This window comes from Carassius auratus, unplaced genomic scaffold (genome assembly GCF_003368295.1).
Source record: "Carassius auratus strain Wakin unplaced genomic scaffold, ASM336829v1 scaf_tig00029804, whole genome shotgun sequence".
Lineage (NCBI taxonomy): Eukaryota > Metazoa > Chordata > Actinopteri > Cypriniformes > Cyprinidae > Carassius > Carassius auratus.
The window spans coordinates 277,780-296,608 of record NW_020525797.1 but is presented as its reverse complement, the minus strand read 5'-3'; positions in this window follow the sequence as shown (position 1 = coordinate 296,608).

Genomic DNA, 18,829 nt, shown 5'->3' with positions numbered 1-18,829 from the left:
AAAAAAAAAAGATATTATAATATTACTTCTGATAAATTTGAGATTCAATGTGAGTTCCCTGTTTAAAAAACAGCATATGCTGGTGTTAGGTATGTTTTGAAGCATGGAACGCCACTCTCTCACGAACACGCATGCGACAGATTATGGTTTATAAAGATTTAAATATGGATATCTTTCCTATACAAACTCGTGTAGCGTTTGAATGCAAACTACATTACAGATGCATGTCTGACATCCACCTCTGGTTCAAAGAGTGTTATCACCTCTGCTGTCTTCTCCAGAGCAACTTTCTCTTGGAGCTTCAAAGAGATTCGAGGAAATGCACTGCGTAAATATGAACTCGTGTTCCCTGAATGGATTTGTTGAAATGTTGCTCATTTGCTGATACAGTAGAATGAGTGTCTTGAGTATTGTGGGTTATGAGTTTTTCTCTGAATCATGATCTATCATACTATACAAGCACCAATTTCACTGACTGCTCAGTTGATAAAGAGTTGAACAGCTTATCTTTGGAAAAAATCTTACCGTTTTATGCCCTTTTCTGGTGTTGAATGTTGGCTCAATGTAAATGATCTCTTCAGGAGACTGAACTGTTTGAGAGAATAATAATAGATGCATTAAACAACAACAACAACTCAATCTTAGCTAGATCTGGTTCTACACAACATGTGTGCGGTTATTATAGGGCTGTTCAAGTAAAACATTTAATGGTTCATTAATTGTACGGTATGAACATGTTTAATGCTCCATTGGTTTTAATGGCTTTAACAAATAAATTCAGTTAAACTTTCATACAGAAAATGGACTTGCAGATCATTTATTTATTAACCATACTAAGACAAATGCTAACGTAATTTGCATTTTATTCTAATATGATGAAATGTAATAAATGAAAGCGGAACTAAAATATCACCCACCAGTGAAACATTTACGTGGCATAAAATGCATAAAATGTATGCATTTCTGTCTCTGTATTTCCTGTGTGCTTTAATGCATTTTAAGAAATGCAGAATTAGTTTTTTCTGAGCGAGATGAGTAAAAAGCATTGCCCAGTGTCACTTTACAGATAACAGCCAAACAACTTGCCTTTTTGATCAGTTTTTCTACACTTCCTGTAAGTGAGAAACATCCCGAATGCAACCACAATCAACAGAGATCCAGCCACCGCTGAAAGAAATATCAGCACTATCAGAGACCGAGAGCCTGTAATGATAGAGACACAGTCATTAGTGTGAGTTTAATCTAATGGTAAGTGAACATCCAACTTAGTCTTTTCTGCTTTACTTCTTGACATCATATACTCAGTTTATACTTCTGATGAAAGTTCTGATTGTGAATTTGACATATTTGCTATAGGTGTTTTTTGTCACTTCCTGTTTCAGTGCCACGTTTGTAGTTTTATCAGGTGATTGTCTCCCCCATGTACATGTATTTCCCCTTTTGCTTTTTCCGTTGTCAAATGTCGATGTGTTTCTGTTACCAACAGTCCTTGTTTTTTGGTTCTTGTTTTAACTTTGAGTGTAAAAAAGAATAACCTCTTTCTTTTAGATCTGTCTCTTTGCCTGCTTTCTTTTCTACTCCACCATTATTACAGTGTCACATTTACATGCACATTTGCATAATCAAATTTAACAGGCAGAGAAAGTGGGACTGATTGTGAAGTGAGTGTGTGAAAGCTTGGGTTGTTGACGGAACACATCAGTGCTAATCAACTGTTTTGGCCTGTAGATTAATATCATTTTGTTCTGTCTCACAGCTGACTACTTTTCAAACAGCTCTTTTTAACGTAGATATTTTTATTGACAAGTTCAGGTATAAAGAAGTGACTGAATAGATACAAACACAATGTGTGCTCTTTAGTGTAGCTGAATGTATTGAAGCACTACTATTAGTCAACGCTATGAATAAATAAATAAACACTTATCTCACCTGAACATGTGTGACAGTGTTGAGTGATGTACAGATGTGTGGTCTGGTTTGTGATGGGATTGTTGATCACACAGCTGTAGCTGTTTTTCTCCTGATATTCCACCTCCAGAGGTAGAGAGAGACTGATGCTGAGATCAGACACACTGATGCTGGACAATAAACTGTTTCCTTTGTACCAGGAGAGAGTCACATGACCCACATTCACCACTGAACACAACAATGAACAATTCTGCTGCGATGATGAAGATGAAGATGACGAAGAACATTGTGAAGTGTTACTGCTGATGACAGGAATGGGCAGACGAGCTGAAAAAGCTTAATAAAATTATATCAAATTTTAGTATTTATAAGTAGCTGTTTCTGACCTTTTTGAATGTGTTGAGTGTGAGTTTGTGATGTCAGTTGTGACTCTCTTCTTGAAAAAAATTTCAAGAAGAAAAATATACTAGAATATACTTTAACTACAATAATTAAAAAATATATATTAACTCACCGTAGACAGTGAGATTCAATCTCTCTCTCACACTGTTTCTCCATAGTTTGTAGAGTCCAGCATGTTCCTCTGTGATGTTCATGATGGTCAGAGATCCAGTTTGATGATCCACCTTCAGTCTGTCTCTGAATCTCCCACCAAGAACATCATCAAATACAGCCGTGCTGTCAGCCATTACATTGATTTCAGCTATTAAAGTGTTTTCAGATCCAAACTTCCACAGAATCAGATCTTCATCCATTATTTCAGTCACATTAGAGTCTAGAGTGACTGAATCTCCCTCCAGCACTGACACTGACTTCAGTCCATCTAAACCAGCAAACACACCTGAAGAACAGAGAGTTTGTCACACATTAAGGGTTAATGACTTTATGTTGGTTTACTTTACTAGTATCAGTACGCTGTAAGAAGACAAAACAGCACCACAGACAAGAAAAAAGCTCAATGCTAGAAGATATAATAAACACAAAGTAAATATACATAAAGTTGAGATAATCTGAATCTGTTCTTAAGTTATTCTGAGATGCTCTAGACCTGAATGCAAACCAGATTTTAAATACTTGTTCATTTTCAGTAAATCGTAAAATAAAATAAAATTGAATCCGTCATATTTCTCATTTAGACATATAAAACACACATGTATCACTTACCAGCCAGTTTGCACAAACAAATGCAGAACAAAAGGACAACATGAACCATTGTCGTTGAGGTCTGTATGATCATAACATCTGAAAACAGACTGCTTGACACAGCAGAAGTGAGATACCTATCTGGTGTATAATTCCTTCCCCAACAGGATCTGACCACTTTTCACTGGAACCTCACTAGCTTTGACCACAAATATGCGGCAGTAGTCACAAGATTTACTGTTCTTACACTGTAAACCCTAATGTTGCCTTGACTTAAAAAATCAAGTAATGTTGACTAAACATTACTTAAAATTTTGCATTTTGGCCCTGTCACTTAAAAATATGAGTTAATTTAACTAATTTACCCTAAAAATGCATAAACTTAAGATTTCAAGTGTTGTGAGCTCAAAATCATGAGTAATCCTTTCGAAAAACTCAACGTCACTCTGTTCTTCCTTTAATGTGATTGGCCATGGGAGAAATTCTGCCTAGCAACAAGAGAACAAAAGCACTGATTGGTGGGTTACAAAATTCGTCCTTTTGGTCTGTTTGGTTGCTGAACTACAATTCAAGAGGAGGTTTTTCTTTGTGTACTATGTTCGGTGACTAAAATTATGTAGATATAAAGTTGTTTTGCATGATTTCTACTGGTGAAATATGTTAAGTTAAATCCTTGTGGTACGTGATTTTGAGATGATTATTGAAACGACAACTTAAGTATTTGATGAAGTGGCCCAATCGTTTTCCTTTGAGCGAAAGAACATGGCAGCTAAAGTTACTACTTAACTCGTTAGATCGAAAACCCTAATAAGTTGAATGAACTAAATTGATTGAGTAAACTCATTGCCTCAATTTAATTGAGTAATGGAGTCTCCCAAAACTTACATATTTAAGTTTATTTAACTTGATGGTTTTGTAGACTGTACACTGAAAACCCTAATAAGTTGAATGAACTAAATTGATTGAGTAAACTCGTTGCCTCAATTTAATTGAGTAATGGAGTCTCCCAAAACTTACATATTTAAGTTTATTTAACTTGACGGTTTTGTAGATTGTACTTAAATCACTCAGTTCACCAAACTTGGTGCTTATTTAATGTACTTAAACGATTATGTTCACTTAACTTGGTACTAATTTCAAGTGTACTTATATATTTAAGTTAACTCAACATGTAAATTTAACTGAAAATGATGTTCTTATTTTTGACAGCACACTGAAGTAAAACAAATAACAGCATATTTAAACTTTGACCTTTTGACAAAATGTCACAATATTTATGAAAATACAGTAAACCCTATACTGCACTGTAAAAAAAAAAAAAAAAAAAAAAAATTTGTTATGTCTTTGCAGACATTGAAAAGACATCCACTGAGGAGAGAATGTTTTTATGACGTCTTTTTTTAATGTTTTTTATGTCTTCTGTACATCCGATATAGACGTTCACATATCCTCCTTACAAGGTTCTGTGACTTTATTTCTGTCAGACATCTAGAGAAGCTCTTATTGAGAATTAACAGAGGTTTAAATGTGCATACTTGATTAATTTGAAGTCACCATTGTGGTGGAAAATGTTTGGTTTAGTTGGGATCTTGGTCCAGATACTTCTTATGTTCGCTTGTCTCTTGCTGCTATAACAGTATATTTTAAAATGCTGTTTTTGTGGCGAAGAAAGATGAAGCTTAAAAGAGCTCAGGTGTTATCAGCTCTTTGTTGGTGTTAGCTTGTCTCTTGCTGCTGTAACTTGTATGTTGTAAAACACTGTTACTGTGGCAAAGAGAGTTGAGATCTAACGTACACATATCTTGCTTGTAATGGTGACTAATTATAGTAAAATAAAATGTATTGCTGCAACGATGGATATACTTTTATGGATTTAAACTTTGTAGATAAAACAATGTACGTACTTTTAGAAAACCGATCATGTCATCACAAACAGACATCAAGATTTTGGATATGCATCACATCAATGGTGACAATCAGAACAAAAAAGGCTGGAAAATAAGGATGAGTTTGTGCTATGGAGCTCTTTTGTTTGTCACCATTATTGTGATGCATATGCTACATCTAGAAGTCTGTGTGTGTGAAAACTTGATTGATTCTTTTACTCAAATTATTCCAAACACATTTATTTCGTCCATCTTTAAAATAAGTATTTTACTCCTGGTGCCTGCAAAAATATCAAACAAAACGTATTTTATGATCTCAAATACGTATCATGTGATGACTTTCTCATCAACAAAAAACATCAAATAACACCTGAGCTCATTTAAATTTGTCTTTTTTCACCACAAAAACAGCAGCAAGAGACAAATTAACACAAGAAGTAACTGGACCAAGATCCCAACTAAACCAAACACTTTCCACCACAATGGTGACTTCAAATGAATCATGTATCAACATTTAAACCTCTGAGGGATTTAGGTAGTCTACAAAACCGTCAAGTTAAATGAACTTAAATATGTAAGTTTTGGGAGACTCCATTACTCAATTAAATTGAGGCAACAAGTTTACTCAATAAATTTAGTTCAGTCAACTTATTAGGGTTTTCAGTGTACTGGCAGAAAGTTATCTTTACCAGATTTATGAGGTGGATCACAAAGTTTCAGTTTTTTATCTTAGTCTTTCACTTCACAAATGGGGCTCAATCTACTTTGTTACCGTGCAGGAGTGTCCCATATATTCCAATGGTTTTACTTGTATTTTAAATTATACATTACACTGTGTTGTGTTTAAGGTTTAAAATAAATGTCTGTAAACTCAATAATTAAATAGTGATGCATGAAGGGAATACTGCCACTGACTGTTTTGTTGTTGTTGTTCCCCTAAAATCAGGGATGGATTCATAACTATTTCTGGTGCAATGACTAAGCATTGCAAAAAAAAAAAGCCTGAAAAGCCTGAAAAGGAGTTAGGGCTAGACAATTAGTCGACATTTGACATTTCGACTTTTGTTCTGAGTGATAGTTGTTTGATCTAAGTGCAGGTTAGTTGACTGTAGTTGTTTGAGCGGTGTTAAGTTTAGTATGTAAATACTTTAAAGACAATGGTGAGAAAGCAGCAGTTAAGAAAACATCTGATTATAGCAATAGTGCACCAGCTTTGCAATCGGCACTCCAGTCCTGTCACTTTAATACTTTAAGACTCGAGCAATGATGCTGAAATTTCAGCTTAGCATTACATAAATTAATGATATTTAAAAGTATATTAAAATAATAATAATAATAATAAAACGTTATTTTACGTTTTTTTATATTTTACATTTTAATTTCAGAAATATTTCACAATATTACACTTTTTCACATAAATGCAGTCTTGATAAATGCAGGCATAAGACACTTTCATAATGCTGCATAATTTTCAAAAATGGTAATATAATAAAGTCCTTTCACGTCACCATTTCACCAGCATACACTTCACATAACCGTTCTGTGGTGTCACTTGGGCTTCATTAACTATGATAGTTTCATGATAGTTGACTGATTTTGAGCGCTTTGAGTGCTTAGAAAAGCGCTATATTAATGTAAGGAATTATTATTATTATCATTATGAACCATAAAATGGTGTAGCCTACCATACATAAATATACGTGAATTAAATACTGATTACCATTATTGCGACATTTAGCGCTGTTTGTGTAGTGCTTTTTTTAGTCAATTAGCATCCATTTTCTCAGTGATGTAATTTGATTTATAAATGAGACAAACAGCAGATCAATAGCCAGAGTCCTCACTGTTTCTAGACCGTTCTGTGAATAATTACTGCAGGTTTCTCTTTGTCTAAACTGGCTGATTCAACTGATCAAGTTTCTGACACTTGCTGGGTTACATTCTAGAGCCTTTAGACACTCCCTAATGTTGAGTTATTATAAGATGAATGAATGGATTAAATAAATAATACAAATGTTTGACGGTCCCACCCTGGTTGGGCCTTTCATATCACGCAGGGTTTTTCTAGCTTTCTCTTTCTTTTTGACTGAGCACAGCCAATTGCTCCACGATTCTTTTCATTTGAACTACGAAATTACTATTATTGTCATTTTATCTGAATAAATAGGTCATGTGTTTTTAGCATCCATCATTTATTTATATTTACACACCAGATATCCAATTATCGGTAAGAGTCAGCAGTCTCTAAAGTAAATGTACCCTGTTTTTACCATGGCAAATATAAGTTAACGATAACGTTTATAATTAAACCACATTAACCACAAATGTACATTTGTCTGAGACGTTATGAAATGTTCTTTATAAGTCAACACAGGTCACAAGTTAACACAGTCACATTTCCTTGATTCAGTCAGCTGCACGATGTGACGTTGAACGTCCTGTCTTTAATCCAGAAATCTGGAACTGAATCAGTGTAGATTGGTGTTCGAAAGCCACACCTACACATACTTACTTTATTTTTAATTTTTTTGCTTATCCTACTTCAGCCGCTATGGGTGATCATACCAATAACTTGTAATCTTTACAAGAATATAAAAATCATGCAATGAGTAAGTCTGAGTTTATTAAAATCTCATCAGTTAACACGGTAACCAGTTAAACCATAAAACCGTGTCGGGGCCATGACGCACCGCAGACGTGTGCCGTGTAAATAAGGGGTAAAATATTTTTTCAGTCTAGTTACTTTACCGATTATAATGGGAGTGTTTTGAAAGAATCAGGGAAAATAGGCAGTGGCTACTCACGGATTGACACACCACTGTAGCAAGTATTGATTGCAAGAAGAACAGAGACAAGGAAGCAAAAATTGAAGAAAGAGTATATTAGGAAAGAATATGTGTTGTCTGTATGGAGCCATTGTCCAATCCATAATCCAGTTCACAGTCTCTGGGCAAACCAAGCCTGCACTCAAGGATTAACAACATTCATCTCTCTCACCACGGTGACTCCGACTGAGAATTCAGACACAGATACACAAACGTGCACTTACATGTTCTTCACTGGGGTTGAGTCTTAATTAAAAATGAACGCCGTTAAGCAAGTTTGTTCTAGTAGTTGTTCTAGTTCAAGTTTGTTCAATTTACACACGCACGTTCACATTTGTGAGTTAGACAGAAAGTGGAGCTGAGTTACGGTCAGTCTCAAAGACACTGTATCAGGTTCTTCTTTTGGATTGTTTCAGAAAACCTGATCTGTAGCATATTAGCTGGTGTGGCTTGTTTTTTCTTCTTTTGACTACCTCAGTATGTGTTACATCCTACCCCAGTAGATTATAAAGACACTTCATGTATTTGACATCAACTTAAATGGGGTTTCTTACTCTTGCAGACAGTGCAGCGGCTCAGTACGAAGTGTACGCAGTTTGCGTAGGACACCCACAACCAGGGGGACACCATCCAAACCATGGCTTTGATACTTCAAATAGTAATAATCAGCATATGAACCTCAACAATGATGACCATAAAAAAAAAAAAAAAGCTGCAGAGCATGCTGGGAGCCATGGATGAGTTTTGTACTACAATAGTACCCAGCATGCATTGCAGCATGTTTTTTTTCATCACCATTGTAGAGGTTCATATTCTGATTATTAATGTCTGTGTTTGACCAATTACTGGCATAGAAGAAACAGTTATGTGTACAAAATGTTTAGAAAGTCATTTTTATATTAACTGATTATCACAGAACCACTGGCTCTTAGTATCATTTTTACTAGGTCCACTTCTACTAGTTACACAACATCTACTTCATTATCAGAGTTTAGATTCCGTATGGATCAATAATTGTGAATAATAATAATTATCATCACAGATATAAAGTATAACATCCTACACCTAGGTACAGGTTAACACCTGATGGTATTTCTTCTGGGCTTTTGAGTGACAACAAATGTGTTTTAGAAACACATGGTTATAACAGCCAGAGAAAAGACTAAGACAGAAATCAAGGGTCAAGAGCCCAACTAAAGCAAACACTGATCTCTAACATGGTTACTTCAAATGAAACAATAAATCAACATCTAAACCTTAGTTCATTCTCAATAAGATCTTCTGTAGACGTCTGACAGAAATAAAGTCAGTCTGGTTATTAATAAGTGGAGCTGGTGATGCTGTTTGTGGGGTTGTTTAATCAGATCTTGAGAGATTTCATGTATTTTATTTCAGTTGATTTCATCTAAGTCTGTGTCTGAAGTCAGTTGTAGTAGTTCTTGTGTTTCTCTTTTCTTCAGTGATTCTGTTTGTTAACAGCAGCTGTTCATCACTAATTCACAATTATCACTCAGTTAATCACTTAATCACTTAATTGCAATGTATATCTTATTTCAGTAAACTCAACTGAATTAAGTTCAGAGTACTCATAACTAGGGGTGGGACGATACAGGTACCTCACGATTCAATTCTGTGGCGATATGTTGTCCATGATATGATAATATCACGATTCGTGATATCTACGATATTGAATATATTGGAAGAAATTTCATCAACGATATATCACGATATATGTGACTGAAAAGAAAAAGAAGGAATAAGGAAATAAGGAAATTTTATGCATTTATTAATGCCAACATTTCCAACGTCGTGCAAAGAAATATGCATTTGCATAATAACTCACTGCCTCCTGGTCTTAAATGTAAACATTGTACATCTAGACAGATAAAAGTGCATGAACATTACAAAACAACATGAACATTAACATGTGTAAACAATAATACTGAAACGTCAGTATTAAGTTACTGTAAACAGTGGACACATCAAGGCATATTCTTCTTGAGGAACACTAACTGATCAGCATGCTCAGATGTAAGAGCACACCTCTGAGCAGAGATTATGTCACCGGTGGTAGAAAAGATTCTCACCTGAGAGTAGTTCACCGTGATAGCGAACGAGGTGCATTTGCAGATTGTTATATTTTATCTTTGCAAAGCAGTTCTTGCAGAATGCATATGTCTTTATCCACTGCCTTTCCGTCGACTGTCTCGTAAAACCCGAAGTGTCTCCACACTTTAAAGTGGAAACCAGCGGGTGGGACTTTGATTAGTTTTTTTTATTGTTTTCCGCCATTCTTCTCGCTTCTCTTTTTTTCTGCAATTCTCTGTTGTTGTTAGTAAACTTGTGTTCTTCACCGGCCGCTGTTTGCGCCACTTTACCCCTATTTACTCGAACAGTGCTCCCCCCGCAAACAGAATGGTAGATATTGGGTAGTGACAGTGACACTGACAACGGGTAAATGAATCATTTTGTGTTGTAATAAAACATCGATATTGGGCGTTAGTGTATCGATTATTTATTGCGACAGAGAGCACAACAATATATTGCAATATCGATTTTTTTCCCCACCCCTACTCATAACTATTAGTTTTTTCAACTTAAATGGTTTAAGGCAATCGGTTTCCTCAAACGGTTTGAGTTAACATAACTTCTCAGGTTTGAGTGAGGCTGTGTCAGTCAAGGCAATCGGTTTACTCAAACGATTTGAGTTAAGTTAACTTGTTGGGTTTTACAGTGATAACAGTGCAGTGTACCATAACATCACCGTGTCTGTCATTTGCTCCTCCTGTCTTTTTAATGTTTCACTTGGAAAGTAGACAGAGGAGTGCGGTTGAAAGCAAGGGAGGGGTAAAAGGTGATCAGCCACCAGAACATCAAAGCGGATGTCACATAAAACAAAAGATAAGAATGGTTTAAACCAATGAGCATCAAGCAGCCAGGCATGATCATACTTTATGTGACTGACAAAACAACCAGTTTAACAGGTTTTTATAGCCTTTATAAATTATTCCATTGCATATTCATCATTTACAAACTGATGACAGACTAAGCCGTGGTCATACCATCCACGATGGGTTCAAATACACAAGGTAATCAGTAGTTCATGGGCATTATTACAAAGGGATGTTATGGTTGAACATTTGAAAGGATTTGGCAAGTGATATTTTCTGTGTTTCAGTTTACAGGTTAAGAAAATATGTATTTTTTACATGTTCGATTTGGATTACATTCTGCCTGGTAAGTTCATATTTAAGTACATTTAAATACTAACTACACACACACACACACACACACACACACACACACACACACACACACACATATATATATATATATATATATATATATATATATATATATATATATATATATATATATATATATATATATATATATATATATACCTTTTATTTATCACTGACAGCAAGATAGGTGTGTATAACATTTGAATTGAATTGAGCAATGTTTTATATTCAAATTCAGTTCCTCAGTCTGATTCATACAACATGTAGAATTTGAATTTAAGAAAGTCAAAAACGTACAGAACAGGGGTCTTATCTATGACCATTTATTAGCCAAAACATAGTGTCCCAGATTTGAGCATGAGCTGTCCCACATTAGAAAATCCACAAATTATTAAATTATTATTAAATTATTATACACAAATGATTTAGCACAAGCAGCACTAATATATGTGCCATTTACCCTTTAATTACAATTTCTGAAAAAGTTCTTCTGATTTAGATAGGGAACATCTTGGGGATTTCACATGATTTAACATTTTGATTTAACATTTTGGCTTCATATGGAAATAAAATCTTTGTTACCTCATTGCCGGGGTTTTATTTATAAACGTTGCATATGCACAAAATAGGCATAGAAACTGTGTACACAATTTCGTATGCACATAACGCACCTTAGACCATGCATACACACTATTTTTCCTGGCGTGAGAAAAGTAATGAAGTACGGAACGATTTTAAAGTCTCTTTTCATTTCATATATAAATATGATTTATACGATGATTCTTTTCCAGAGTTTATGGCAAATGAATTGTTTCCAAATTAGAAAGTTTCACCTCCCTGCCCCTAAACAAATTCTACCCCAAAATATCTCATTAACAATATCAGCGTCTGAGATGGGAATCAGTGATGAGGAGTGGGAAAGTCTACAGAGGGCTCTCGACTGGCCTGGTCCAGATCAACAAATCACTCCACTGGATCTGAGCACAAGTCCAGTCCACTCAACATTCTCTATAGTGGAACCGAAAAAGAGTTACAAAGTGGGAGATAACATCTCCGTTATCATCACAGCCAGAGACCACAACAAGAACCTGAAAAGATATGGAGGAGACTTTTTCAAAGCAAAGCTTTTCAATTCACAACTAAAGGTGTGTTTAAGTACATTTAGGTCATTTATAATATGTTTATTGTAAAGTTTTTTGGCATTAAAGTTATCCTCTTCCATTCTTCTTGAAGGCGAGTGTGTATGGGGAGGTTGTGGATCATCGTAATGGGACTTACTCAGCCATTCTTCTCCTTCCCTGGGAAGGTCAGGCACAAGTCTTTGTACGTCTTGAGCACTCCAGTGAGGTTGTGCAGATTCTTAAAAAATACAGGGAGTCTTCATTCCCACGCAGCCACTATAAAGGCTACTTTGAAGGAGCAGGACCCAATAAAGCCAGGATCAGTGAAGTAGTAGAATGCAATATTAAATGGGGTGAAGGAAGTTGGAGTAAAAGCAACTGCTGCTGCGAGTATAAGGATATAAAAACTGGAACGGTGTGGCAGTGTGAGAGACCAAAGAAACTGGCATGTGACAAACTGGTTTATCACTCAAAAGGAGGTTTGGAAAACCCATTAAATCCCTTTGAGAAGCAGTTTTTTGCGAAGTAAGAAATGAGTCGAAACTAATTCCAGAAGAATCGTATAACCATACACAAAAAAAGTGTAGAAAATCTCTCTCTCTCTCTCTCTCTCTCTCTCTCTCTCTCTCTTCACAGGACTTTAACAAATGTTCGTATTACTGGAGACACACAAATAATCAATATCCTTCCCAACACTGCAGGCAATGGTATGTAAATGTCGAGTTGCTGATACAGTGGTGATCTCTGTGTTGAGTACTTCAGCACATACATGTGTGCTATAGCTGACAATGAACTGCAGTCATTTGAGTTAAAGTCATGCATTTATTTACTTTACTACTACACGTTAAGTGTTTGCATTTTTATATTAAGAAATATTCCTTCTCAGTGGACTCAAATGAAAGAAGTTCATAGTATTAACATCGTAGGAATGCTAGCTTTTAAACTCTAACTGTTTGAAGCAGTGGGAGTGGAGCTACTTTCCATGGTAGAATATACGGTAAAATACTGTAAAAAAAATAAGAGTGGTAAATTAATGGTTGAAAGCTGTAAATTAACAGTACTTTACTGGCACCCCTGCTGCCAGTAAATTACTGTTATTTAACGGCACCATTTTTTACATTGTATGATCTGTGTACATTTTGACTATTTAATTTACTGTTTGGAAAGGAATAAATAGAAGTAGAAAGGAAACAATGGATTTTTTTTCATCCTCTTTCAGTAAACTGAATGGCTTGATTTCTTTAATTCACTTAAATTCTCTTTGCATTTTTTTTTTTCCAAACATGAAATGGACAAAACACACACAAACAGATATCATCTTAAATCAAATTTAGTTACGGGAGAATTGACTGAATTAGAATATTTAGTGCACAGTCCTTTCAGATGAATGTTTCTTTGCTTTAGGCACAACAGAGAGATGCAGATCAGGATTGAAGACACCAGTTCCTGCAGGGTTCTATTTGAAAGATGTCTGGAAGTCTTTCGTATGCAACACTCAACAGTTCGATTCTGCCCAAATGTTGAAATGTCTCCAAAATAAGATTGTCTACATGATAGGAGACTCCACCACAAGGCAGTGGTTTGAGTTTTTTGAAAGAAAAGTGCCAGGCAAGTTGATCAGCGACATAAATGGCTTTGATTTGGGGGTTATGACTTTTCTGTCTCTCAATTTAAAAAAAAAAAAATGATAGCATGGATGTATAACATTGGTTTTAGTTCAAGAAAAGAAATACATTATGAATTCAATACATAATATAATATTTAGTGGTGGGCCGTTATCGGCGTTAACGCGCTGTGTTAACGTGAGACTCTTATCGGGCGATAAAAAAAATATCGCCGTTAATCTATTCTCAAAGTTGGGTTGGGAGCTGGGTCTATACTAAGCAATCTATGATGACTTTCATCTATGTCGAAAGCGCATTATTGTAGCGCGAAAGTACATTAACCCTTTCAGGCTCAAATTAAGTTTTAGTAACTTAGTAACTTTAGTAACCTTAAGTAAAGTTTTTAGTACTCCAGATACATAAAATATGTATCTGGAGTAATAAGGTTTTTAGTTACTTTACTGTTGCAAATCTGCAACGCCTGCCTTGAGAGGGTTAATATAATGCACAAGCGCAAATCTCAGAGAGAGAGATTAGCGTTCCGCACATTATATTCCGCGCTCGAGGAGAGAGATTTGCGCATTACATTAATGTACTTTCGCGCAACAATAATGTGCTCTCGACATTTGACTGGGAAATAACGCCATAAAATAACACCATATTTTGGAAACAGGAGATGAGCCCCTGGTCTAATGCACCACCTGTCTTGAGAAACACACATATTCTAAACAATGGATGAAAAGTTTAAAGCCCTACTGATGATTAAGTCTAGAGTGTGTCCACCTTTGTGTGGGTCCATGTACATGCTGAATCGACAGGTAAAAAAAAGCCTCAAGTCCAAATATTCATTTATCACAAATTAACTGTTTGACAAACACTTCCTGCTTCGATGTCCAGATCTGAATTTAAAAAAATCTCAAACATGCTACGAAGTCCCGATCTGAATCAATCGAGTCGCGAACATGCTCCGAAGTGCCGATCTGAATCAACCGAGTCGCGAACAGGCTCTGAAGTGCCGATCTGAATCAACCGAGTCGCGAACAGGCTCCGAAGTGCCGATCTGAATCAGCGGAGTCGCGAACATGCTCCGAAGTCCCGATCTGAATCAATCGAGTCGAGAACAGGCTCCGAAGTACCGATCAGAATCAACCGAGTCGCGAACAGGTTCCGAAGTGCCGATCTGAATCAACCGAGTCGCGAACAAAAAAAATATATATATTCTAAGGAAACCAAAATAGCCCACATTTAGTAAACATTTTTTATTAAGACTATAAAAAATAATTCTGCATCTATTTTTAGAACCTGGCACACCCGTGGCTACGCTACTGTTCTGAATGCCTTCGGCAGAATTCAAATGAGCCATTTTAATCTAGATTAATCTAGATTAATTTCAAGATTACAGTGAGATTAATCTAGATTAAAAAAAATGTATCTATGCCCACCACTAATAATATTATAATAACATAATAATACATTTTACATGTGTTTGGGTGAGCTTGAGTAAGTGATGTGACAGGATAATTTCCATTAAGTGCCCATACTTCTTGGGACTGCTGTATATAATATCCAAAGGCAACTTTGTAAAGCTGTTCAATTTTCGCTTCTCTTTATTAGGCTTAAAAAGAATGAACCTCCACACTCCTCGTGCAGCTGGACCCCTAATGGCTGTGGAGATGAAAAATAATGTTATTATTCACTGGAGGCCTCATGGTGTTCCTCTGCGATTTACTGTAATGCCTATGACCAACCTGCATTATATCTCCAATTATATTGATAATATAGCTGGTGGTCCTCATGTAGTCGTTGTCTTTACACTCTTTGCCCACCTGGTGTTTCACCCGATAACATTTTATGTTCACGAAGTGGCCAAAATCCGTCAGTCTGTTGTTGCTCTTCTGAGTCGTGCACCACAGACCACCATCGTCATCAAGTCTGGAAACACTGCAGGAATTAAGGTACGCTTAGTCACTTTAAATACTTTTCCATCTTGTTTTATAATGACAATATTTATAGTCAACTGGAAAATATGATGCATTTGTTCTGTTGGTGTCATTTTGAAAGTCTAGAAATACTGGGCTTATAGGTGCGTGTTACACTGTAAAAAGTGATACTCTATATTTACTCAATTAAATTGTGGCAACAGATTACAAGCATTATTGTTAATTACCTTTAACACATTAGAATTAATTAGAATTAATCAAATGAGATGCTTAAAAGCAATTATTCAAAATGAGTAAAATAACATGAAAAAAATAATTAAAATGTATTAAAAAATATCGGTTTTGTTGGATAAAACGAGAAGCACCCAGCTGCAGCCTGCATATAGAGGCGGGGTTGCACATGTTAACCCACCCCATACCTACTGTGATTGGTTTGACCATCTTTCGTAGGCATACATGATAGGAAATGTGTGTGTAGTTGGTGTACACTGTCAAAAATAATACATTATATTTAATTAATAAAATCGTGGCAACAGATTACAAGCAATATTATTAATTAAATTTAACACATAAGAATTCATTAGAATTAATCAAATGAGATACTTAGAAATTAACCATTCGAAATGAGTTAAATAGCACAAAAATAAGCTATACAAACCACAAAAAAAAAACATTTCTTTGAGAAAGAAAAACAAAACACTATGCTAATGAAAACTATGTTATGCATACCAGGCCAGTAGTTGGCGACTAACAAACACAGCGCAAAAATGTAATCCACAAATTCATGTTTTAGTTGATTACATGGAGATGATACAGGCATCGTTTTCAAAAGCTCATGTTGTCAAGCTACCAAAACAGAGTTACTTAAGACACCTGATGTTAACAAACAGAATCACTGCAGGAGAATAATCTACATTTTGGTTACCACTACGGTGGTCAATGTTTGCTGTAGTTGGGATCTTGACCCTTAACCTTTTAAAGAAAACTTTTTTTGGTTGCTGTGATTGTGTTATTGCCGCTAGATAAGCCAACAAAGAGTAAGATCAGGTGGTGTTGTTTGTTTTGACAGCATTTGGTCTGGATTTCTGAGTTGGTTTTGTCTTACAGGCAACAGTTGTCCTATGTTTGAACAGCATAAGGTCTGGACATTTAAAAGTATATATATATTATGCAAACAGACATCAAGAATCAGCCTGAGAACCTCAACAATGGTGACCATCAAAAACTTGTTGCACTGCATTCTGGGTGCCACCAATCAAAACTAATTTATGGATCCCATCATGCTGTCTGTCACCATTCTTGAGAATCATATGCTGGTTCTTGATGTCACTTAGTGCCAAAGAGAAAGTTTCCCTTCTCCGTCACAATTTTTTTTCTTAATCAGAATTCTTAAACTCTGGATTTCACATAAAAGTCCAGGTCTTCTATTGTAGAATTACAGGTGTTGCTTTAATGAATGTCAATTTGTCTCTGAGAACAGGCTCAATTTATAACACTCAGGCCAAACAAAGATTATGCTAAATTATAACCAGGACCACCGCAATACTCTTAGCAAATAGCTGTTATAATTCAGTTACAACAGCCATGCAAAATGTAGCAGTAAAAAGTCAAGGGTCAAGAGCCCAACTAACGCAAACACTGACCACTATAATGGTAACCCTATAAATGTACCCTTTTTTTCCTTCAGTGATTCTGTTTGTGAACTTTGTGTGTTGTTAATTAACTTTGTTTTGGGGGACTGAAGACACACACTTCTGAACATGATGCCTGTATCATATCTATGTAAGCAACAAAAATGTGAACATGTATAGTGTTTCATGATCGCCAACTACTGGCCTGGCATGTATAACATAGTATTCTTTAGCATAGTGTTTTTTGTTTGTTTGTTTTCAATCAAATCAATATTTTTGTGAATATTTTACTTATTTTTTTCATGTTATTCTACTCATTTTGAATGGTTGCTTGTAACCATCTAATTTGATTATTTATAATTAATTATAAAGTGTTAAATGTAATTAATAATATTGAATGTAACATTTTAAACAATTTTATTGAGTAAATAAAGTGAATAATTTTTTACAGTGTAGGCAACAAATTTATTCTAATTTACAACAATAATTTAGATTTAGTATAAAATTCCATAGTTTAATTTATCAATAAATAAATAAATGCTTTCTGTCATGCCTCCCCTGAGCCCACTGAGTTTTAACAGACCCCCTGAAGCATGTGGTGGGTTTTGTTGGGGGTAACTGGGAATGAATGTGGAAAGTCACATGAGAGGAAGAAATGCCTCCATCGCGATATGATTCGATATGGATACAGTTATGTTTGGCTGTGACTGATTCATTCGATAAATCCCCTGTCTTGTGTACATGCGTGTTCCCCTTTCGTGAATCATGGTATAATGACGTTAAAGGGAAGACTAGTTAAGTAAACAACTGACACACTTTGTTATATTGATAAAACTTGTAATTGCTTGAAAACATGATCTTTGGGAGTTTTTATAAAGCAATCAGCTTTGTGAAATTTAAAGTAAATCTCCATTTATGTCACCAATATTTACCTCAATTAAAAAAATTCTAAAATAGTTAAAAGTTAACTATTTAAAAGAATATCTGAGTGAGTTCTCAAATAAAATATATTTTTTATATTGCTAATGCCTTGAGTTATTATTTTGGAATACATGTAAAATCACTTACTGGATGAGATACTGGCGATTACATTGTTAATAAACATATATATATATGATCTCTCTCTCTCTCTCTCTCTCTCTCTCTCTCTCTCTCCCTTACTCTCTCTGTTTATTTTACCAAAAACTTGGACTAGGACATGAACTTGCATTTGAGGAATAAAATAAATAAATAATTAAAACTGTGAGGACAGACAATGACCTTATTCCATGTCTGACAGTATCTTTTGTTACTGATCTTTGTTGTTACAGAATATTTTTCAAAGTGACTGGTATGCACTGCAAGAGAACATAGTGATGAAAGAGATGTTCAGAGATATTGATGGAGTAATCTACTTCGATATCTGGCAGATGACTTCCTGTCACTATCTCACTGAAAATGTTCACCCGGGACCTGTTATCATTGCTAATGCAATCAGCGTGTTTCTCTCATATGTCTGTCCTGTCTAAACAATAACTGCTTTTTCC